Raw genomic sequence first — 25121 nt, forward strand, 5'->3', positions numbered from 1 at the left:
CTCTCATTAACTGCACTAGTTACCAATGGAAAATTTGTCTTTCAGTGCAAGGCACTTTGCTGAAGTGGAGCCAGCCTCCTGAGAAGTGCCTGGAAGATTGGTTTGGAGTATTCTGAAGTGGTTTGGGGCTGCCCAGAGTCTCATGGGCATGGTACAGTGACTCCTGTCAGGGACTCCTTTGGCCTCAGAGGTAGGTTCTGAAATGAGGCCTTGTGCTCATGCCAGGCCCTGTTGCTAAGACAGCTTCTGTGTGTTACTGTGTGGGAAAAGGAGGTTCAGCTCCATGGCCCACCTCCCAATCACTGGGAGAGGAATGTGAAAGGCAGAGCAGGGGACCTGGAGGAGGAATGCGCAGTGATGGAAGTGCAAAGGCAGGAGATGGGTCTGGGAAAGACTCCAGTCACGGTCACTTCCAGGGCAGAAGAAGCCATAGTCAAGGGTAATTGCAAGCCAGGGAGCATGCAATTTATTGAGTTCAGGCATTTTGGGAAAGCGTAAAGAAGTGAAGGATTGGGACATGAGGCAAAGATGCCAAGGTTTGCTGCAGTGAGATGCGGGAAGGGTAAGCTGGGGTGTAATGGTTGGGAGGTAAAATCAAAATGCCTTTGGATTTACAGGGTGAGTGGTTACCCATGCAATGCAAATTTTAGAATGTTCTCTGTGATGACTTCTGCATTTTTACCCAACAAACTTCCATTATCCTATTGTGTTTTCTGTTTGCTAATGTAATCAACAAAAGGAATGCCTTTATTAAGTGACACTGAAGTAAAGGAATGACCATATTTATCCTTCCTTCCTTCCTTTCTTTCTTTCTTTCTTTCTTTCTTTCTTTCTTTCTTTCTTTCTCTTTCTTTCTTTCTTTCTTTCTCTCTTTTTTTCTTTTCTGACGGTGTCTTGCTCAGGCTGGAGTGCAGTGGCATGATCTCGGCTCACTGCAACCTCTGCCTCCCAGGTTCAACCAATTCTTGTGCCTCAGGCTCCCAGGTAGCTGGGCATGCGCCGCCACGCCTGAGTAATTTTTGTATTTTTAGTAGAGATGGGTTTTCGCCATGTTGGCCAGGCTGATCTTGAACTCCTGACCTCTGGTGATTCACCTGCCTCAGCCTCCCAAAGTGCTGGGATTACGGGTGTGAGCCACCGCACCTGGCTTTAACTTCAGTCTCTAAATTGACTTAACAGCTTAATGCAATGAGATGGGGTGGAGATTAGGGGCTATGGACAACTGGACTTTGTCCATATTGGAGTACATGGCTGTCAAAGAGATATGCATATCTCACCCTTCCTGTATGCTATGGTCTGAATTATGTGTTCCTCCCAAATTCACATGTTGAAACCTAATTACCAAGGTGATAGTATAAAAGATGGGGCCTTTAGGAGGTGATTAATCATGAGAGGAATGCCCTCATGAATGGGATTAGTACCCTTTTAAAGGGCTTGAGGGAGGCAGTTTGGCCTCTTTTTTGTCCTCTTGCCCTTCTGCCCACTGCCTTTGAAGACACAGCGATAGGCACCATCTTGGAAGCAGAGAGCAGCCCTCACCAGACACTGAGTTGGCTGATGCCTTGATCTTGGACTTCCCAGACTCCAGAACTCTAAGGAATAAATTTATGCTGTTTATAAATTACCCAGCCTCAGATATTTTGTTATAGCAGCACAAATTGGACTAAGGCACTATGGTAAAACACATGGCAGAAACACTTTGGATTTATCCTGTAGGAGTTCACCTTGGGACTATGTTTATTTTCCTTTCAAGAAGTGTTTTTCCTGGCTGGGCGTGGTGGCTCATGCCTGTAATCCCAGCACTTTGGGAAGCCGAGGCAGGTGGATCACCTCAGGTCAGGAGTTTGAGACCAGCCTGGCCAACATGATGAAACTCTGTCTCTACTAAAAATACAAAAATTAGCTGGGTGTGGTGGTACGCACCTGTAATCCCAGCTACACGGGAGTCTAAGGCAGGAGAATTGCTTGAACCGGGGAGGTAGAGGTTTCAGTGAGCTGAGATCATCCCACTGCACTCCAGCGATAGAGTGAGACTCAGTCTCAAAAATAAAATAAAATAAAATAAAAAAGTGTTTTTCCTTTTGAGAAAGGAGAGACTGTTTATGTATTACTTCAGGCATTGGGATGATGCCATCCTGGGATGCGAGAAACTCTGAGATGAAAGAACAAAATGGGTCAGGTGTGGTGTCTCACTCCAGTAATCCCAGCACTTTGGGAGGCTGAGGCGGGCAGATCACTCTAGGTCAGGAGTTCGAGACCAGCCTGGCCAACATGGTGAAACCCCATCTCTACAAAAAATACAAAAATTAGTTGGGTGTGGTGGCGTTTGCCTGCAGTTCCAGCTACTCAGGAGGGTGAGGCAGGAGAATTGCTTGAACCTGGGAGGCAGAGGTTGCTGTGAGCTGAGATTGCACCAGCCTGGGTGACAGAGCGAGACTCTGTCACACACACACACACACACACACACACACACACACAATACAGGATGGTTTGAGACATGGGATATCATTGGAGCTAACGAGAGAGAGTGTGATTAGAATACCTAGAGTACAACCAGAGAGTCACAAGAAGAGAAAAAAGAAAGGAAGATTTGGAAAAGTTAAAGATTCTGCTAGGAATTGTAGTGTAGCTGTGAGAAACTGAACAAGTTAGAGTAGACTTATCAGTAGATGTCTGGAGGAACCAAGTAGAATGATTTATTTTATACGCCTAAGAAAATGGCTGCAGAAAATAAATACAGGAAATAGGAGTCAGGATAGAATAGAGAGTCATCCTTCAAAGGATCCCCCAAGTCCACAAGTTACCAGAGAGAGCGATTTCATCTATTCTGATAGACATGCTGTTTTAGGATGAGAAATTCCCTTAGTGAGTATGGCATGTAGTGAGCTATGAACAGCCAGATGGTAAAATTTTAATGTCTATATACTATTTACTTATTTACTCATGCTCTGTGGTTAAAGAGGCTCACATTCTCACTTACTTTTTGCTGTATGTTTCTTCTGTCTCTGTAATTCTTTGTGTGTTAAAATGCAACCTTTTTTCAAGATATCAGTGTCCTTGCCCCTCTAATAAGCTTCCCTAGCTCATAGGAAAGAAAGGGCAATCTTGTGGCTAGAGTTTTGTCTGATGCCATTGGAGAGTATAAATAACAGTTTGGGCAAAGTATTATGAGAAGTCTTTCAGTAACATCTAGTTTGCAGATTTAAATATAATAGGGAATTTTCTTTTTTAAATAAGATTCCCCCCAGCTCTATTAAGGTATAAATGACATGAAATTATATATCTTTATTGTATACAATGTGATGTTTTCGTATATATATATGTTGTGAAATGATTAAATCAAGTTAATTAACACATACTTACATTTTTGTGGTAAGAACATTTAAGATCTACATTCTTAATTTTAAAGTTTGTATTATTATTAACTGCAGTCACCATACTGTACAAGAGATCTCCAAAACTTATTCATCCGATTTAACTAAAACTTTGTACCCTTTAACCAACATCTCTTCCCCACCCCCACCATCCCGGCCCTTTGCAACCACCATTCTACTCTCTGCTTCTATGACATTGACATTTTTAGATTCCACATATAAGTGAGATCACGCAGTATTTGTCTTGCTATGTCCAGCTCATTTCACTTATCATCATGTCCTCCAGATTCATTATGATGTTGCAAATGGCAAGATTTTTTTTCCTTTTCAGGCTGAACAGTATTCCTATGTACATAAATGCCACATTTTCTTTATACATTCATCCTTTGATGGACTAGATTGATTGATTCCATATCCTGGCTATTGTGAATAATGCTGCAGTGAACCTGGGAGTGCAGATATCTCTTTGACATAACTGATTTCATTTCCTTTGGATAAATACCCAGAAGTGGGATTGCTGGATCATATGGTGGTTCTATTTTTAACTTTTTGAGGACCCTCCAGACTGTTTTCTATAATGGCTGTACTGATTTTCATTCCCGCCAACAGTGAACAAGGGCCCCCTTTTCTCCATATCCTTGCCAACAATTGTTATCTTTCATCTTTTGAATAATAGCTATTCTAACAGGTGTGAGGTGATATCTCATTGTGGTTTAGATTTGCATTTCCCTGATGATTAGTGATGTTGATAATTTTTTCATAGACCTGTTGGTCATTTGTATGTCTTCTTTTGAGAAGTGTCTGATCAGATCCTTTGCCCATTTTTTGATCAAGGTGTTTTTTTCCTTGCTACTGAGTTATTTGAATTCATTATGTATAATTACTTTGGATATTAACCCCTTATCAGATGTATGGTTGGCAAATTTGCAACATGTAACGAGCCATATGGGGCAAGGTGGCATTATTGAGTAGTTCTAGGCAAGAATCTTCTGACTCCTTAGCCTGTGTCACAGTGTGGTTCTAGGACCATCTGCATGAGAATAACCTGTTAGAAGATATATTACACGTGAAAAGCCTTCTTAAAAATGCAGATCCCTAGACCCCAGTCCTGCTGAGCAAAAATTCTTGGGAGTGAGTCTCAGTAATCTGAGTTTGCGAACTTTCCAGATGATAATAATCCACGATAAAATGTGCAGATCCCCACCTTAAGGGAAGGAAGAGGATACAGAATACCTTGCCCCCACTTCTTATTGCAGCTGGGTCTGCTGTGAATTCTCTCGGTTTTGGAGACCACATTTTAAATTCTTGCTATCAAAGCATGGTCCGTGGACCAGCAGCATCGGCATTACCTAGGCACCTGTTAGAAATGTAGCATCGCAGGCCCCATCCCAGACATACTGAATCAGAATCTGCAGTTTAACAAGATCGCCAGGTGACGTGCATGCGCAATTAAAGTCTGATGAGCACTGCCCCACGTTACGCTAATGTCAAACAGCAGGGAAAGGATTGAGCTGGCAGGTGTAAGGGCTTGGCCCAATAGGTAACTCTCTTTTCCCTCATCTCCCAACCAACTGAGACACAGACCCAGGAATCAGATAGATGGATGATAACAACTTATTATTATTATTTTTTTAACTGAGAAAGGTTGTATTGGAGAACATGACTTAGAGTCAAGTACAGTTATTAACTCTTCCCGGAATTGAATGTAACCTCCCAAATATCTGGCCTCTTTGGCAGCTCTGCCCCACTAAGCTCTCTACATGGCCAAGGCACCAGACCAGAATGCGCCCTTTCGACAGGCAGAGAGAGCCAAAGGGGAAAAGAGCTGAGTCAAGGCTGCCAAGTTCCTGCTTCCAGCCCTACCAGCCGGTCACTCGCGCCTTGCAATGAGGAAGCCAGGAGTCCTACCTAGGTAAGTTGTTCCGCCTGGAAACTCGAGGCCTGAGGAATGGGTGCTCTTTCCTAACATCAGAGGTAAAAACTCTGAGAGCTTTTTGTCCCTTTGGAGACCACGGTCACATTAGGCAGGCAGCTCAGCTGGCTTCAGAGTCACTGTGACATAGGGTCTCTGATAATGTCTTATGGAGTCTGGGTGAGTAGCCCCTCTGTCCTACCCAGCGACCTCTTTCCATAACATGCGGGGTCCACAGCTGGCAGGGCTGGAGGACCCCATGGAAATCCAGGTGGTGGCTGCATCTGCAGATGAACTTCGGAAGGCAGGAGCCAATTGGTGAGGTGTACGTTTTTGAGGACAGAGAGCTGCATTTCATCCCTTGCTAAGATCTTGTTACTTTAGAATCTTCCTTCAGTCCATGAAGAAGCTGCTTTTCTTCCAGGTGCAGGTTTCTCACCTCTATTACAAGAAAATGACTCTGAGTTCAGACTGATGGCCTTAATGCCTGATAGTGTGTTGTTAGTGATATGTAAAACCAGGCATTGAACCCCAGTGTGTCTAGCATTGTCTAATCACTTAATTGGCCATAATGATTTTATTATCTGGGTTGTAAAATGGGACAATTGGCATTTTTTTCCAAGTGCTTCCAGGTTGATTATATATGTAAAGGGGAGGAGGTATATAATATCTATACACCCAGGAACTGCTTTTTCAAATTACATTCACTCCTCTTTATTTTATTTGAAAGTGTGTGGAGTTCAACATAGTTCAAGGAAAGCATTGTGGTAAACAGCCAGCTTAAATGTGAGCAGTGTAAAGAGCAGCAGCTTGCAGAAATATTGCTATAGATACTAAGACCGCATCCTGCCTCGATACGGACCACACATAATTGAATCATGTTCAATAGAAGGCCATTACAAAACCGAACATATTTGCAATGCTAATGTGGGGAAGACAGCTGTCACAGGGAATTAAATATGATCATTCAGAGCTTGAATAAATGAGGTGTCCATTATCTTCTGGCTGTGTTGCAGGCTGCTTGAAGAACACAAATAAATGATACTGTTGCAGTAACCAGCCCATGGTTTTGTCTTTTAGTCATAGAAATATGAGAGAGATGGAGGTGGGGGGAGCGGGAGACAGGGATATAGAAAAAAGGCTTGGCAGATAAATATAGGCAAGAGTTTTATGCCCCTCCCCCCAAGAAACCGTGAATGCACAGGCATAAAACTCTATTTTTGATGCCTGAAATAGATTTTAATTCTATTAAAGATTTTTGTCAAGATTCATCCTTTCTAAGACTCAAATCACAGCCAACTCACAAAGGAGGCTGAATGTTGAAAGGGTAGAGTGGGGAGTAAACAAAGCTAATCCTTTTGTCCCTTCCCCAAGGCCTTCCTTCCCATCCAAATGGATAATAAAGATAACAGAGAACTTCTTCATGGATAATCAATCTGCCAATGAACATAAAAGGTACTTGGATCAGTGCTGGTTCTAAAAATGCCACTAATTATCCAATTAACAGAAAGGGAGGCTTCCTTTGATTGGATCTGAGGAAACTATCTACAAATCAGTTTTCTTATGTTAATAACAGATACTAAGCTGTCATCTTTTGATGAACACGTAAGAAAGTTCGGAACAATCTTAAAAAAAAGCACTTAAAGATATGACCATCCTTGTTTCCTGAGGAATATCTGATACACGTAATGCTAGAGCACAGTTTGTTAGTCTGAAATTACATGACACTGTGATTGAGAGAGAAAACCCAACCCTCTATGAGCAGTGGTCTTTCTTTATGAAAGAACGCTACTGGTGCAAAATGATCCCTTGGAAATAAACAAGGTCTGTGGAAGGCTTGCGTTCTTGTCTTTTTGACTTTATTCTTCTCTGTAAATATCAGGAAACTTAGCAGTCATCCAAAATGCAAAAACAAACAAACAAAAAAGAAGTGGTACTAAAAGAAAGAAATAGATTATGTGTGTTTGTATCTATTTTTGTATATCCCAAGAAACTTAGCATTGGATATTTTGTGTATTGTGGCATATAAATTATATTTATGCAGCATATAAATTCAATTCAAGAAGGTGTTATATTTTTAACTTCTAAGGGCTCTGGGTGTCTTAGTGCTGCTGGTCTGTAAATTCTCTCTAACAAGGTGGTTTCAGGAGTTTATGTAATATTTTCGAAATGAAATGTGAAAACAACTGGAATTCCAAGAATTTGTAGTGTGACAGAGCTGTATATAAAGATTATTATTCCACACTCACAATATAACACTTCTTCTATCAGGGCTCATATATTTTTTAGGTGGTTAAAAATATATTCCTTTGAGGGAAGATTATTGGTAGGATAGTCATTGTGATGGGAAGAGAAAAAATAAATAGGATTTTGAAAAATTCTCTAGAACCATGGCTTGGAAGGAACTTTCAGGAGTGATGGCATTAATGCCTGGGCTGGAAGAGCTGCTACCTCAAACAGAAGTCATCCTGGATTCAGGATTTCTAATTTACTAGAAGCTTGAATAATTTAGTAGGTGATTAAGTATATGTCTTGGCTGCAGCCTTAATTTTTTTTAAGAAATAGAATTTTCTGTCTGATTGTAAATATATATGTTTATAATAAAAACTTCAAACAGGACAGAAATGTATGAAATAGCAAGTAAAAGTTTCACATAATTTCAGCTTTCCAGAGATAATCTCTATGAACAGCCTTATTTCTACATTTTTCCCTGTGCATATACAAATCTCTTTTTTCTCAACAATATATGTGTGGTTTTGTTTGCTTAGTTATATGTCAATAGGCATCTTTTCACATCTGTACATGTAGACCTACTTTTTTTATATCTGCATGTATAGATGTACTTAATTTTTAAAAATGAAATATTCTGCTGTGTATAATAATACTTACTATAATTTAACCCAAGGGTTGGCAAACTACAGCTTGCAGGCCAAATCCTCACTTGTTCATGTAGATAAAGTTTTATTGGAACACAACCACACTCGTTTGTTTATTGTCTGTGGCTGCCTTAGCGTTACAGTGGGCAAGCTGAGAAGCTGCAATGCTGTATTGCCTTGAAAGCTGAAAGCTGTGCAGCTATGTTACTATATTGCCCATTTACAGAAAAAGTTTATCAGCTTCTGATTTAACCAATCATATGTGTTGAGTGTGTAAATTGATTCTTATATTGTACCATAAAAATAATATGGCAATAAATATATTTGTATATATCTATACTAAAACCCATGTTTGTGTATTTATTCACTATTTCCTTAGGATGGGTTCTGAGACAACTGCTGAGTCTTGCCTTATCTTCTGTGGCCCATTAGTCTTCTTCCACTTGATAAATTCCTTTGGTAAATGATTTTTCATAACAACCAATTTTTCATGACATAGATTTTAGAATCAGGAAGACCTGAACTTTCTGCTTCTATAATTATTAGCTGTTTGATTGCACAGGTTTTTGGCTGCAAACAACAGAAATCAATTCTAGCTAATTAAAGCCAGGATGTTTATTGGATGTTGTGCAGTCAAGGGTTAACCCAGCAGGTACAGATTGCTCAAGCCCTGAACATTCCAAAGAAAGGCCTGTCTTTAGGAGGACTGGCCTTTGACAGGTTCCTGGGAGACAGCCTCTGAGCCCTTGGAACATCCTGCTTGAGACGAGTGTTTTTGTACTCCTGAGGCCTTGTGTCATGTTGTACCGGTGTGATCTCTGGGGGCTGGACACTGGGTAGTGAAGCAGTGGTCACACAGGTGCTGCCTAGCTATCTGACCGGCTGGCAATAGACACACCCTAGATACCAAAAATTGGGTGAGCTTCCATGGTTGGCAATGCTTCTCTTGTGTTGCCTCACATCACTGATGGGAGAATTAAGTGCTGTCCATGCAACTCTGCTCAGAGAGACAACTAGAGACTTGTTCCTAGTTCCTCTTCGACTCCACCCTAGGAGTCTTTTACCTTTGCTGATTTTATTTTACTTTTAATTAATTAATTTATTTATTTTTAAAGAAATAGTGTCTCACTCCGTTGCCCAGGGTGGAGTGCAGTGGCACAGTCACAGCCCACTGCAGCCTTGAACTCCTGGGCTCAGGCTATTCTCCTGCCACAGCCTCCCAAGTAACCGGGACTACAGGTGCCACCATGCCTGATTTAAAACTGTTTTTTTTTTTTTGGTAGAGACAAGGTCTTGTTTTGTTGCCCAGGCTGGTCTTGAACTCCCAGCTTCAAGCATTTCTCCCGTCTCAGCCTCCCAAAGTGCTGGAATTACAGGTGTGAGCCACTGCACCTGGCTTCTTTGCTAATTCTGATCTTTATCCTTTTGCTGTAATAAACCATAACCATCAGTATACATAACAGTTTTTCAGAGTTCTGTGAGTCCTTCTAGTAAATCATCAAACCTGAGGGTGGGCTTGGGAACCCTGACATCTGCATATGTATGTGTATACATTGTAGTGAGTAGCTCATACATGTAATGAGAAGGCTAGAGAGTGAGGCTTGGAATCAAGACAGAACCTGTACAAAAGCATGGTCCATTATATTTCTTGTCAGGTCAAGACCACTGAAATGATCAGGCGCTAACTTTTCTGTGTGGGACTCAAGAATCAAAGTTCTGGAGAGTGCTAGCTTAGGGCAGGTGCTGCCCTCCCTCTCTTGCTGCACAGGTGACGTGAGGGAACCTCTGAGGGAGAGAGCACGTGAGGCAGTAGGCCCCTTGCTGTGGTGGGAAAACAGTACACACACCTCAGTCAGCAAATACTTATAATCTACTATATACCTGTGTTATGAGCACTGAGGATATAGGTGAGAACAGGAAAACATCCTGCCCTTAGGGCGCTTATGTTCTGCTAAAGGTAATTCTTCAAAAGGGAATTGATGTGCTATTAGGAAGGAGTTGTGGATGCTGGATAGTCAAAAGATAGCAACTGTCTAGTTCAGTAGACAAGTTACTCAACCTTTGTAAGTCAGTTTCCTCATCTGCAAAATGGGGATCAATGATGATGTAATTAGACTATTGCTTGGGTTATCTTGAGATAACCTTTATGTTTGGCTTGATTCAAGAAATGATGTTTATTGTTGGAGGATAAGAGAGTTCTAAATTTTGAAATCAAACCTACGTGGTTCAAACTCCAGTAACTTTTTAGCTCTTGATCTTACAGAAGTTATTTAATGTCTGAGTTGGAGTGTCTTCATATGTGCGCAATCTGTGCAGTCACACACGTCCCTGAGCTTTGTTTAATACTCTGTTGCTGTCGTTTTGACATTCTTGGTAATTTTTGAACAAGAGGCCCTGCGTTTTCATTTTGTACTGGGCCCTGTAAATTATGTAGCTGTGGTCCCATCTCTGAGCTTTAGTGTCCTCATGTAAATGGAGATAGTAATACATACTGCATTATTTTTCAATGGTCTCATTTTAAACTCTTGGTTTAAAAGTTTTACATGAAAAAGTTTATCCTTTTCCATTTGTCTCCCTTTCAGACATAATAGTATCACATGGTGCTCATATGGGTCCATTTCATTTATTTTATGGAAAGAAAGCAAACCTCATTTCTTACAGGAAGATGAAATGTTAATAAGCCCAAGGCATAGACAAGTTTCATGCTCTGCAATGAAGAATCATACCCTGAATGTTTCAACATCTTTCACAGACCACTCAGTGTTTTTATATGAGGAAATTGTTGAATTTAAAGCTGAAGATATAACAAAATGTAGAGCAATTCATAAACTTATATAACAGGAATATAGTTGGCCCTTGAAGGTTGGTGCTTTGATGTAGAGCGTGGTATAAAAGCAAACTTCAGTATTGTTAAATGCCCTCTTATAACTAATTCTTGCAATTTAGGTCCTTGCAGTCTAGGGCAGAAATAAATAAAGAACCATGTCCCCCTATACTGGAGAAAGTAAATTTGAATGAAAGGTTAAAGTAAAAGCAATAAACCATTTCAGAGTGCTTCAAGCATGATGGCATGGTTGTCTTTTAAAATATAGTACTTGTATTTAATTTGCACCCATCAGCAGGTAGAAAGAGAAATGGAAAAAAGAGAAAATAACTTTACAGATCAACTGAGGTCTATTGAGGTAATAAGAGGTCTAAGGTAAGCATATGTTCAAATCCTGGCAATTAAAAAAATTTATATTTGGATTTCTATCTTCAACAATAGTAAATTATGTGTTGGTGTGAAATCTAGTACAATTTGGAGCCCTGACCAAATTTCTTCGAAAACTTTGAGGCATCCAAACATGCCAGTAAGAGGCATGCATGTATATGCATGTGGGTACACCTGTGTTTGTGTATAGTATGAAGGTAGGAAGTGTTTGAGACTGCCTCATGGTGAGGTGGAAGTACACTTTAGGTTTGCTTGTCTTGGTGGCTCTGTGAAGGCCTATATGTAAACAAATTAGGATTTTACAATTTGGCAACCAGGGGCTGTTTAAAAATTCAGAGAGAAGCTGTATTGAAAACAGAAAAATTTTTAACTGATTTTTTAAAATACCAGTGGAAAAATAGTTCGTAAAAAGGAAATATACCTGAGTTGAGTTAAAAAATGAAATTATTGAAATTCATTGAATTAAAAAGTATTCCTACAGACAGAGCAAAAATTGGATTAAAAACAACAAAAGTATTCCTCCTGTGATGGGTATGCTAATTACCCTGATTCGATCATTATAGATTGTATATGTGTATCTATCACAATATCATTCTGTACCCTATGAACATGAACAATTATTATGTGCCAAAAATAAACAATGGGATTTACAAAAAAAGAAGGAAAAAAGTATTTCTCCTAACTTCATGACTCTGTGATTAGCAGTGAAGAAAGACAAAGAAGAACATGTATAATCCTACAAGCAGGCTCTGCAGTGTGGGGAGTGAGGGCGGTGTCAGCCATGAAAATGGTGGACCCCTTCCATGAAGAGCTTTTAATTTTGCAATTAATAGAATGTCTGTTTTATTTTGCACCAAATTTAAGCTTACAATGCACCAAATTTAAGCTTACAATGCTACCCCCACTTGAACTTTAACCAATAAGAGGAAAACGAGCATTGGCCTGGGGTCCAGGGGATGGGAGAATGAGAAGAGCACGTGTTTTTAAAATTCATCGTTCATTAGTTCATGTTTATAGGCTGAAAGCTTCTCTTCCAACCTCAAAGGTCAACAGTGTAATAATGCTCTTTATTACCATAATTATGATAAATAGTTACCTTTTGCCACTTTGACTGTGCCACTTTGAAAAATTACTTTTGAAAATAGTTTTTCTTCAGTCCTCCCCTCTCCCCCACCCCCTGAGAGTGGCGAAAGGGAATTACTGGTGTTGAATCATGCAGGGACTCGGAGGATACAGAAGTGGGTGGGCACAGGCCACACACAGTGCGCATGTCTGGGAGAGGGGTTAGTGAAGAGCAAGACAATATCAATGGTTTCCCTTCCTGCAGTGGGAAAGTGATTGGATTTCAATTTGGAGGCTTTGGGGTTGAGTCTGGAGTTCAGTAAAGCTGCTTGTAGAATGTGAGTGACAAATCCTTTTTGTGTGTTCATGTAAAGTATATATGTGTTGGGTTTTTTCAAGGACCCCAGAGATAACATAACTTGAATCCATGACATGGAGTTGGTCAAAGTGTTAGGGAGAAGTGCAGCCGGGTTCTACAGCATAAATGGGAACTTAAGTTGGTAAAATAGTCTAGATTTTAGATTTAGCAACTTGTGTATTTTTTATTAAGCTTGAGAGAGCAATGAAGGGACTGACAAGAGTAAAAGAGGTTTTGGGAAACAACTTCTTTAAGATGTTCCTCAAGAAGGATGTGTGAAACACCTTGTAATTGGTAGAGTTTGGGGAAAATCAGAAACATGAGGATAACACCTAAAAATGGAATGCCTCCTATGGGACCTGGACAATTTATAAGAGGAATATTATATTTTTAGTGTTAATGAAAAAATGTTGGATTAGAATGTAACTTCCTGTAATGTAATTAGGCAAATACGCTGCTGCCCTGCTAACAAGAAGGCGTATTTCACTTTAGACAGTTGTTAAGTTCTAGCCATGCTAGAATTTTTCTTACCTGATTTTGTCATTGAATGAGCAGAGAGATATCTTATACTCAGTGTTTCAACCTTGACAGTGTCATTCAAGTATGAACTACGATATACTATCATAGTTGGCTAATTTATAAAGTGTTATATACCAGGACGATCTCCCAGACATAGTTGAGATTTAGGTGTTTGAAAGACACTCTGTAATACTTATAATCAAAATGAAAACCTCTCAACCACCTTTTACTTCTAACTATTACTCACTGATTGATTCTCAGTAATACCCAGTGGTTTCTTCTTACCTTATCTCTATCCTTAATAGAAATGAGTAATATTTTGACTTGAAAGATGCTGGGTGTTCCAACCAGATAAAAAGCACCAGCAAAGACACAGAGGGCTGGAGATTTAGGGGTGGTGGAGTTGCCCAGACGTGTCTGGACATGCAGTGTGATGTTTTAGCAGGGACTCTAGGGTGAGAGGAGAGGTTGAAAGAGAACATTGTAAGATGGAACCAAAAGATAGATTGGGGTTAAATCGTAAGGACCATTACAATCTGTGATCTGTGATTTCAAAAAGTGACTCTGGTGGCAGTGTGGAAGCAGGATTAAAGTAGACTAAGTACAGTGAGGTCAGAAAACCAATTATGTTGTCTCCTGATGAGAGATGATGAGGCAGACTCTGTCCATGTCTGCAGGAAGGGAAAAAGACAATTATTTCCTGAGCAGAGTTGAAAGGATTTAGTGCAAGACAGATGAGATGGTGGAGGGAAAAGTGCAAATCAAAGGTGACCCAAGCTCAGGTGGCTGGGGAGATGACCTTGTGGTTCATAGTGAAGTGGGGAACTTCAACTTCCAGAGCTATGCAGTGCAGCTCAGGGTGGGTGTGTTAGGTTGCCATAACGAAGTACCACAAATTGGTGTCAGGGGTTTCTGGAGGCTATAAGTCCATGACAAAAGTGTCAACATAGTTGGCTCCTTCCAAGGGCACTAAGGAAGGTTCTGTTCTAGGCCTGACTCCTAGCCTCTGGAAGTTCCTTGGCTTGTGGTAGCATAACTCTAACCTTCACATGGTGTTCCCCTGCATGTGTGTCTGTGTACAAATTTTTCCTTTTTATGAGCACACCAGTCATACTGGATTAGGGGTTCACTCTATCCTGTGTGATCTCATCTTAACTAGTTAGATTTGCAACAACCTGTTTCAAAATAAGGCCACATTCGGAGATGCTGGGGGTTAAAACTTCAGCATATGAAGTATTTGGGGGCACACATTTAAATTCAACAGGGGTATGTGAAGTGATAACAATTAATTGGATGTGCTAAGTTTTAGGTTCCTGTGGGCCCAGCATCAGCTGGCTGATAGATACGGGGATATGAACTGTGTGCATAGATTTGGTCATCATCTACATATAGGGAACACTCATCTATTGAAGAATTGTCCATGGATTATTTCATAGCTGTGGGAGAGGAAGAATTTGCCTGAGGAAGAAGAAATAGAGGAGGAACATAAATTCATTGAGTACCTAGATGGGGCTGAGGACCTGTGGTCCCCAAATATGACACATTAGCATTTGAGAAGACAGCAGAAGCAGAAAGCCCCTTCTTGCCTTCTTCTCACTCTTCTTCCCTGCAGCAGGCCATGAGATCTTCATTTGAGAAGTGCCTGCCCTATACCTGGAGGAAGGGAGTGGAAAACGCAGAGATGCCAAAAGGAATCTAAACAAACAGGCCTTGCCAAGTCCCCCCTGAGTTTACTACTTTTAGCTCATGCATCCTTTGGCCAATCTTACTTCTCCATGGCTGTCCACCGCTTCATCAAGCCTACCATAAAAAATACCAAAATACACTTTCTTTGGGGTTTTTTTTTTTTTTTTTTTTTTTTTTTGAGACAGAGTCTTGCTCTGTCGCACAGGCTGGAGTGCAATGGTGCAGGCTAGGCTCACTGCAGCCTCTGCCTCCCAGGTCAAGCAATTCTCCTGCCCCAGCCTCCTGAGTAGCTGGGATTACAGGCACGTGCCACCACGCCCGGCTAATTTTTGTGTTTTTAGTAGAGACGGGAGTTTCACCATGTTGGCCAGGGTGGTCTTGAACTCCTGTCCTCATGATCCGCCTGCCTCAGCCTCCCAAAGTGCTGGGATTAAAGGCGTAAGCCACTGCACCCAGCCCGGGACTACAGTTCTGAAGGCTCCTGTGTTACGTAAAACTTACCTTAAATACATTTATTTGCTTTTCTCTTGTTAATCTGTCTTTTGTCATAGGGGCCTCAGCCATGAACCTAAGATGGGAAGAAAGGATATTTCCTCCCCAACACAACCTGCCTATGATCGGGCTTTCTGTTCAGTGCTTAGATATCTGAACTCTCACTTGATCCTCATGGGGACCTTGTGAGGGAAAGTTTGAGTGGAAACTGAGGCCTGGGATTACATAACAGGTGGACGGTAAAACTGGGATTCGCATCCAGATGTTTTTGATTTTAGTGAAAGATGCCGCCTCTTCCTGTGGAGAGAGTATAGGATGAGAAAGAAAAGGGCTGGGTAGAAAACCCTGGAGGAACTTGTGTGCTTAAGGGGCAGGCAATGGGAGACAGTGAAGCGGAAGAGAGAAACGAGAACTAGAAAACACAGCCACTGGAAATCCAAAATAGAGTTTCAAGAGCAGGGGGAGAGCAACGGTATTAACCATTTTAGACAGGCTAAGGACCTAGAAGTATCTCTTTGCTTTAGTGCCCTCTCTGCTCTTTGAGCATCCATTTGATTAAGAAGTGAAATTATAACAAATTTTCGTCCACAGTGATTACAGGCAACAGATTCACTATAAAATAAAAAAGAGAATTACTGTCAATTTTATTCCAAGCTCACCACAGTCAATGTGCTCGTGGGGGAGAAACACCAATTCTGATAAATTGTTCTATCCGTGTATGTACATTGACCTAGTGATGGCTTTGGAGGCAGATTTTCTTCTTAAGTTCTGAGCATTGGGACCTGTTGCCAAGGTTGTGGGCACAGTGTATATGTGTGTGTGTGTGTGTGTGTGTGCGCGCGCATGTGTGCACGCGCTGTTGTGTGTCTGTTAAGAAATGCTTTGCTTTGTATAAGCATGGCATACAAGCTAGCAGGGAAATCTAATGAGGATATTTTAAAGGCTGGGTTAAGGCATTTGAGGACATGTGAGGCTATTCGGTGATAAATAAGCACTTCCTGGCTTGTTGCCCATACCTGCTTTATATTCACTTCAAAGAAGCAAATTTTCATTAAAAACAAAGCAGTTAAAATGTCAAGGTGCCCATTCTCTTTTTTCAGATTCTCCTTTTTTACATGACAAAATAAGTGGATTGAGGGAAGCATAAACTGCAGCTAAATAAAGGCTTTTCTTGGCATTCCTTGGAGAAATCAAATCCAAGACCAGTGGTGAAAGGTGATTGTACTATATCCACTACACAGACTATTTCTTCTAATTATCAGCATGAATGTAATTACTTACAAGCATCTCAGGCTTCTATGATCATGTCCCTTAGAGCATTTCATCTTTAATGATTTTCCTTGATAGAAAGCCAGTTGGAAGCATTTGTTGCATAACATTGCTCAACCAGAAAGAAAAATACGTACTTCTCAAAAGAAAGATCTGTATGCTTTCTTCTCAATGGTACTTATATTCTGCCAGAATTTGATTAGGAGCTATCTTGGCACAAAGATTGCTAATGACCGAGTCAAATAACTTATATAGATTAAACAATTTCTTGGAAAAAAATACAATGTAGTATGACATCCCTTTTCCAAGAATATTGAATTTCAGAATTGTAACCACTTAAGGTGAACTGTTAAATTCTCTAACTTCTGGGGGCAGAGAATATGGGAAGAACAGCTTCCTGAGGGAATCTGTAGATTCTCAGGTGAGATGGTTTCAAGGGAAGAAATTTCTGGGCCTGGGGTGAGACTAAAGTATAGACTTATACGATAGATTAAGAGTTTTAAAGCAATATGGGATGTGAGAGGTTACCTAGACTCCCTCCTTCAAGAAATGAACGATCTATCCAGAGAAATTACAGTCCAAGTGCTTAGTAATTTGCCCCTTGTCGCACAGTTTGTTGGTGTTAGAGTCACACTAGTTGCCAGACCTCAAATTCCTTCCCAATTATTTTCATTGTCACTTTTTCCCCTAGGATTTAAACAAAAAATTACAAAAGACTTCGTTTATCTGGTATTGTTGAGAAACATGTTTTAAATGTTTTATATCAGCTTTCTGGATAGCTAAAGTTTACCCCTTAAAGCGTCCCTTTAACGTTTTTAATGAAACTGGTCTTCTTAAAGAGTATGCTGAACATAGCTTTTCTTTGAGGAAGTAGCGTCGTTAGTATGAGCATCAGTTATTTTGCCATGATTGCATGGAATCCACAGTTGCCCTCTGGAGTAATTGAGGTGAAAGGATGATTGCTATTCAGTGGCCATTCAGTTGCTCAGCTGTGTTTTATTTTGATGTCTCTTTGTGTGTGTGTGTGTGTGTGTACACATTTAGTTTTATTGTAACAAAGCAACTTGTACATTTCTTTCCTTTCCAGTGAAACAAAAAGAAAATTTAAAAATAAACAGGATCAAAATTATAATAGAGAATGTCAATTCCAAATAAGATCCTACAGGTTCTGCTGATTCTCCCATTGAGTGGCAGGGCTCAAGTCATCATTAGGAGAATTCTAGCTTCTTTCCTCCTTTCTCTGTGTATTTTGATGTCTCTTATCACCATTTTGCCACCTAGCAGGCCCTTCTCCCTCCACTCTCCAGCATGCTCTCCTAGCTGCTGGTGCTGCCTCTTGCTGAAGGTGACTGGAAGACTCGCTTGCGGGATCACTACGTGGTTAAGGATTTTTTTTAATTTAATTTTTTTTAAGTTTTTATTTCCATAGGTTTTTGGGGAACAGGTGGTATTTGGTTATGTAAGTTCTTTAGTGGTAATTTGTGAGATTTTGGTGCACCCATCATCCAAGCAGTATACATTGAACCCAATTTGTAGTCTTTTATCCCTCACCCCCTTCCCACCCTTTCCACACCAACTGAGTTCCCAAAGTTCATCGAATCATTCTTATGCCTTTGCAACCCATAGCTTAGCTCCCACTTATGAGTGAGAACATATGATATTTGGTTTTCCATTCCTGAGTTACTTCACTGAGAATAATGGTCTCCAATCCCATCCAGGTTGCTGCGAATGCCATTAATTCATTCCTTTCTATGCCTGAGCAGTATTCCATCATATATATATATTCCATCACATATATATATTCCATCATATATATATATATTCCATCATATATATATTCCATTTATATATATATTCCATCATATATATCTATATCTATATCTATATCTATATCTATCCTAATTTCTTTATCCACTCATTGATTGATAGGCATTTGGGTTGGTTTCACATTTTCTCAATTGCGAATTGTGCTGCTATAAACATGCATGTGCAAATATCCTTTTCATATAATGACTTCTTTCCTCTGGGTAGATATCCAGTAGTGGGATTGCTGGATCAAACAGTAGTTCTACTTTTAGTTCTTTAAGGAATCTCCACACTGTTTTCCATAGTTGTACTAGTTTACATCCCCACCAGCAGTGTAGAAGTGTTCTCTTTTCACCACATCCCTGATAACATCTATTATTTTTCAATTTTTTTGATAATGGCCATTCTTGGGGGAATAAGGTGGGCAGTTAATGATTTTAGCTTTCTTTTTGCTTGAAAACTGAGTCTAATAAAATTAAATACCTTTTGTAATCTCTATAACCTTGATTTAATTGTTGAAAACAGGACGCTTACATAGGGGTTTCTTGTTTCCCTAAGTAACTCCTGATTGCTGACTCAGTAGCTCTCCTGCCTGCAGACCGTCTCTTGTTCCTGGGAGATGTTTTGGGGGTGATTCTTAAACTTCAGGAGGCATCAGATTCACCTGGAGGCTTGTTAAGTGGCAGATTGCTGGGCCTCACAGAGCTTCAGATTCAGTAGGTCTAGGATGGGCCTCGGGATTTGCATTCTTAACAAGTTGTCAGATCCCAGGGTCCGGGTCCAGCCCATGCTGAAGTCCGAAGGAATGGGTGGATGGGCAGAAAGAACACTTGGGGGCCCGTAGGCAGGTGAAATGTAGTTTTATTCAGCAGCTTTCGCATCCATAGTTTTCTCACTGTCCGCCCTGTCTCGGCTGCTTGAGCTGGCCACCCCCACACACAGGCTGGCTCTCCCTTGCCTTCAGGGTCAGCAGCTTAACCCTTTCTCTCTCTGGGCATGAGCAAGCTGAGCTATATCCTGGCTCCCTCCTGTCTGTCTGCAAAGACAGACAGCTCTGGCACTCTCTCTCTTTCTCTCTGGGTGCCAGCGTGCCTGCCATGTTGAGCCAAGTCGAGCCAAGCCACCATGAGTCCCTGTACAGCGTCAGCAGGACAGTTATACCTTTTACAGATAATAGTTGTGTAGGGTCAAATATGAACTTACACAAACAGGTTATATACCAAGTGGAGGTGTGTGCTTACGTGCCAAACTCACTGAATCATGCAGGCCTGGATATCCGCCTCAGCCTATTCCTTGACCAAAGCACATCCGTGTACCTTATACTCTAGCCCCCAGGCCGAGGGAGACATAGGTTTTGGATACACAGGTTTGACACATACGCTTTGGGCATGCAGGCCTGGTATACATAAGCCTCGATAAACTGCCCAGCTATCGGCGCAGATTACCACAGGTGTCACCCTTTTGGTGATTATTATTCACACTGCCCTGAGTTTAGCTCATTAGCTACTCTGTTTACACCTGGTTTCAAACTGTATGGCGTCAATACAAGGCTGGACTGTGACAACAGTCCAGGCAGCAGTAGCACCCCAGCTAGACCTATCTGTATATTATGCCCTGTTAGGAATGGGGGCTGCCCTTCCTAACAGTGGAGGCTCAGGATCTAGGGGTGCTTCAGGTCCCATGGCCTTATCTTGCATTAGGACTGCAGGCCCCAAAACCTCTTGTAAATCTGCTCAGGGACTTGTACTCAGTGTACTTCACTGTTCTAAGTAGGTGCCCCACTTCACTAAAGTGGATGTCTGCACTCTGGGGGTTGTTACCCACGAACACACCCATCCTGCTACCGGGTAAGTTGTCTGCACAATGACTGTAACCATCCTGACATGCTTTTATGAGCCTGAAGGGCAGCATATGCAGTTACTAACTGCTTTCCCAGTCTGGGGGGTGGTTATCCATGAATGCACCCATCCCGCTATTACTAACTGCTTCTCTGTTAATGGACACTGGACCTCAACTCCCTTCCATAGTTGGGACCAAAAGCCTACTAGCATACTCAGGCACTCTGTGCACTGCTATAGGCCTTAACTGTAATTATCTGTGGTCGTATGCACATCTAGCTTAAATGGGCACCTCTGGTTGACTACTCATAGGATCTGTACCTGCTGAATAGCCTGCTTGGCTACCAGGAAGGCTGTCTCAGCTGCATTATCCCAATCCCAGGCAAGAGGGGTGCTGCCTCTTCTAAACCTGCAAGCAAATCAGATAATATCATCAACAAAACCATGATATATGATGGGGCTATGCAAGCTCTGCAGCAACACTGAGAAAGCCCGTTGTCATCTTCCCACGAAGGCAAACTCTTCCTGGCTCTCAGTGGACTGTCCCGGTTCCATTGTCCAGGGGTCCATGAAGTCTGTGACGGCACAGCTGCCAAGCCGTGCAAAACATCCACCCCCAGAATGTCCTTAGGCATGGGAGAGACATACACAGTGCATAAGTGGAGAGCCCAGTGGCCAATGCCAAGATGCCAAGAGGCAGTTTCACTTTCACTGACCGGTCTTCATAGCCGTCAATAAATGCAGCTCTGCCCGGAAACTTACCCGGGTGCAGGAACCAGTGGATTGCCAAGTCCACAGGTGGCTGTGGTCGTCCAGTGCTCCCCATAAGCCGGGTATCTTGGCCAGTTTCTTATCAAACAGAAAAGGCTTTGCACTTCCGCCAACTGCAGCAGGTACTCTTTGAACCGGAATGGTCCGGCGGGACCGGGCAGCACAGCAGCGTCCTCCTCCTGAATGACTTGGACTAAATCTTTACATGACTGCAGACATTATTTGCTTAACGGGGGCACAGGCACCATAGGAAATGTATTCCACCATGACGGGGGGTCTCTGGGCCCACCCTTGGGGCCCAACAGCTGCTCATGCTCTATTTTCTGGTGGATCACTGGGCGGGCCTGCAATGAAGGCTCTTCCTCCTCCCTGCGCTGCATCCTGCAGGGACTGGGCATGCAGTTCCCACAGCACAGTCACAAATGCCCCCCTGACTCTGCTGGTAAAGGCATGCTGCTTCTCAGTGCTGTGCACTTCCAGGTGCTTCAGCGCCTTCTCCACACTTGCGGGGCATATGTCCACTGCCTCCCGTGTTTCCACTAGGGCTCATGCAAGCAGCACGGCTGCCACTGGGTACCACAGCCCATGCTGCGGCCACATAGCTGACCCGGGAGCCCTGGAGGCTGAAGACCCACTCACTTCATCCCATCCTCATCGCCAATTGTCAGATCCCAGGGTCTGGGTCCAGCCCATGCTGAAGTCTGAGGGAGTGGGTGGATGGGCAGCAAGAACACTTAGGGGGCTGTAGGGAGGTGAAATGTAGTTTTATCCAGAAGCTGTCTCATCAACAGTTTTCTCACCGTCCGCCCTGTCTCGGCTGCTTGAGCTGGCCACCCCCATGCACAGCTGTGTGGCCAGCTCCCCCTGGCCTTCAGGGTCAGCAGCTTAACTCTTTCTCTCTGGGCATGAGCGAGTCGAGCTGTGTCCTGGCTCCCTTCTGTCTGTCTGCAAAGATGGACAGCTCTGGCTCACTCTCTCTCTGGGCATCAGCAGGCCTACCATGTTAAGCCATATTGAGCTGAGTCGAGCCAAGCCCCCAAGAACCCCTGTACAGCGTCAGAAGGACAGTTATACCTTTTACAGACAATAGTGGCATAGAGCCAAGTATGAACTTACACAAACAGGTTTTATAACAAGTTGAGGTGTGCGCTTACGTGCCAAACTCACTGAGTCAAGCAGGCCTGGATATCTGCCTCGGCCTATTCCTTGACTATAAAGCACATCCATGTACCTTACACAAGTTATAGGACATGTTGCTGGGCTTGGGACCATAATTTTGAGAGTCACTGAGAAAGTCATCATTCTCCATTACTCTCCAGAAAGAAAGTAACAATCAAGATGGACTGAGACTCTCTGGGCCTCCAGGCATCTATTACCAGAGGACATTGTCCAGAGCCACCTGTGTGTCCGTGGGGGCTGCTGTGTGGGACTCTGGTCAGTGGCTTCTCATATTGGAGAATAAAGAGTCTGCACTCATGTTATTGTTAATAAGTTCCTACCCTTTGATTGAGAGTCATAAAAAGCTACACTTTTACTGGTGTCTTTGGTAGCAGATGGGCTTTATTCTTGCTTTCCTATTCCAGAACATTTGTTATTTAATTGGATTTCTTACATACACATCTCTGGGGTTTCTTAATAACTTTCAAAATCAAAGCATGATAAACCCTTTAGCATTCACTTTAATATCCTCAGTCACAGAGAACTTGAGTATCTGGCTCACAGGCCTCTTTTCAACTCCCGCTATGTTGATCTTGGTCTTTGTTCTCCCTCACCTGCATGTGCATGTAAATGTGTGCATACATACACAAGTACACATGCATGCATATTCCACATAGAAATTTAGGCTGAGGACATCATCCTCAGGAACTTTAATATCCATATCATTGACTCTGCCAACCTCTTGAAGCATTGCCCCTAACCCTCTGTCTGCAGTTAAGAGGTCATGACTACATAAACAGTGACATTTGCCTCTTGACCTCCCCACCCCTAACCTTCCTGCTTAACCCTGCCCCCTTTTAAACTTACTGAGCCTATGCTAGGAGACTGTGTGGCATAATAGAAAAAACAGGGGCTTTGGAGTTAAATGTGCACAGGTTTAAATCCTTTTCAGCCATGTAACCTTGGGTTTTGATGTTCATTGTGGAAGATAATACCTACATTACAAGGTTGTTGAGAGAGTTAAATTAGACAATGCATGTAAAGCACTTAGCACGTAGCAGATAATGAACTAATGATATTCATTACCTTCCCTACACTTCAGCTGCTCACAGGGTTAATCACACCTTGGGCCTCACCTGTCATGCAGATTTGCTCTGCCTCCAAGACCTTGAGTCTGGAGTTTCTGTCTAGATCCAGAACATACCATTGGGGGGCAGGATGGCATGAGATGCTGGAATCACAGCAACAGGAGGAGAGGAAGATGGCAGAGATGCTAAGCCGCTGGGTAGCTAGCCTTTATATCTCACCTTATTGTAAAGTTAGGGGGTTGATTCAGAATCTCTAAGGCCCTCTCTATCTCCAATATTATATTATTCTTCACCTCCAACTGAGTTTCCTCATTGCCATCACCATGACCTCCAGTTCTCTGTACTTTTGCAGCTCATTAGTTCTCTTCTCAGCAAACTTGCCTTCCATCAACCTTTCATTTAAGTCTTCTCTCTTCTATTTTTCTACCATAAATCCTATGTCTAGCCAAATGGAAATATCCTGGTTTATTTTTCTTTATGGTGTGCCTTTCTTTCTAATCTAATGTGTTATTTATTTTGCTTTCATATGTCTTCCTTACAAGGATGTAAGCTCATTGAAGGCAGAGACTTTTACTCATTGCTGTACCCCTGAACCTAGACTAATACCTGGACATAGAAGGTGTAAAAGAAATATTTGTTGAATGAATTCCCTGCCTTCCCATCATGCTTCCAAACATGTGTTACTTAGGGTTACTCCAGTTTCTAATTAACATAGGGACAGGAAATACATTGGAAATGTAAGGATGATGGATCCTAATCCTCCTGACTTGGAATCTAACCTGACCCTGCGTATCTTCCTTGGCAGTGACTGCCTGCCAGAGAGTACTTTCCTGCCAGTGGTAATGGTCCAAGTGTGTGCAACCCATGACAGTAGGTGTTGGACTGCTGGCCACCTTCCTGGGGCTTTTGTGCCACTAAGACACACACTCTCTCTCTCCTCATTGGGCTTGTTGCTGAGGTACCTTAGGCCCTGGAATATTCCCATTATAATGACATTAAGTTTTGTTTAGGTCAAATCAGCTGGCTCCAGTGATGGAAAGGCTAGGCAGGTGAGAACCAGGAGGAAAGAATCCTGGTTCCAAGTGAATGTCTGACATTTGACTGTGGACAGAGATTTCCCAATGTAAGCCTGAAGACAGGTTCTGCTCTCTGAGAGATTGCAATCTGGTTGAGAGACAAGATACACATACATAAAACCTTTTATTTTGTCTCCAAAATATTTATCCAGTGTGTTTTCTTCTTACCATCTCCGTAATCTATACCCTAGTTTTCTCCATATCCAAACTCTGCACCCTGATTTGAGAGACCATCTCCTCTTGCCTGGACTACCACAGCTTCCTACCTCATTCCAGCATGTCCAATCTTGCTGCTTTTAGTCTATTCTCCCATAGAAGAATGACCTTTCAAAAATCTAAACGAGATCATGATGCTTTCTTACTTGAAGCTTCCTGCTGGACTTTGAATTTAATTGAGTCCCTACCTTGACTTACTGGGGTCTGCTTGGTTCTTCTGTGCCCACCTCTCCTTCTTCCTCTGGTGATGTCTCCACTTACCAACTTTGAGACAGTCACAAAGAACTTCTGGCACTTCCTTAAACACTTGATGTCTTTCCCACTTCAGGGCCTGCCTGTGCACATGCCATAGGTCTGCCTGAAATGCTCTGCTTCTCCACCATCCACACTGGTCTTCATATGGCCAGCT

At 42.1% G+C, this 25121-nt stretch overlaps 1 long non-coding RNA gene across 1 annotated transcript in view; it reads left to right on the forward strand.

Annotated features, from left to right (window-relative positions):
* Positions 1-349: 349 nt before the first annotated feature.
* Positions 350-25121, forward strand: part of LOC134728952 (uncharacterized) — a 173853-nt gene continuing 149081 nt past the window's right edge. Inside the window, exons 1-2 of the long non-coding RNA XR_010109797.1 lie at positions 350-562; positions 5112-5286. This is a non-coding gene — a long non-coding RNA (uncharacterized LOC134728952). The remainder of the gene's footprint in view (positions 563-5111; positions 5287-25121) is intronic.

The sequence above is a fragment of the Pan paniscus genome, chromosome 15 (assembly GCF_029289425.2).
Source record: "Pan paniscus chromosome 15, NHGRI_mPanPan1-v2.0_pri, whole genome shotgun sequence".
Taxonomy (NCBI): domain Eukaryota; kingdom Metazoa; phylum Chordata; class Mammalia; order Primates; family Hominidae; genus Pan; species Pan paniscus.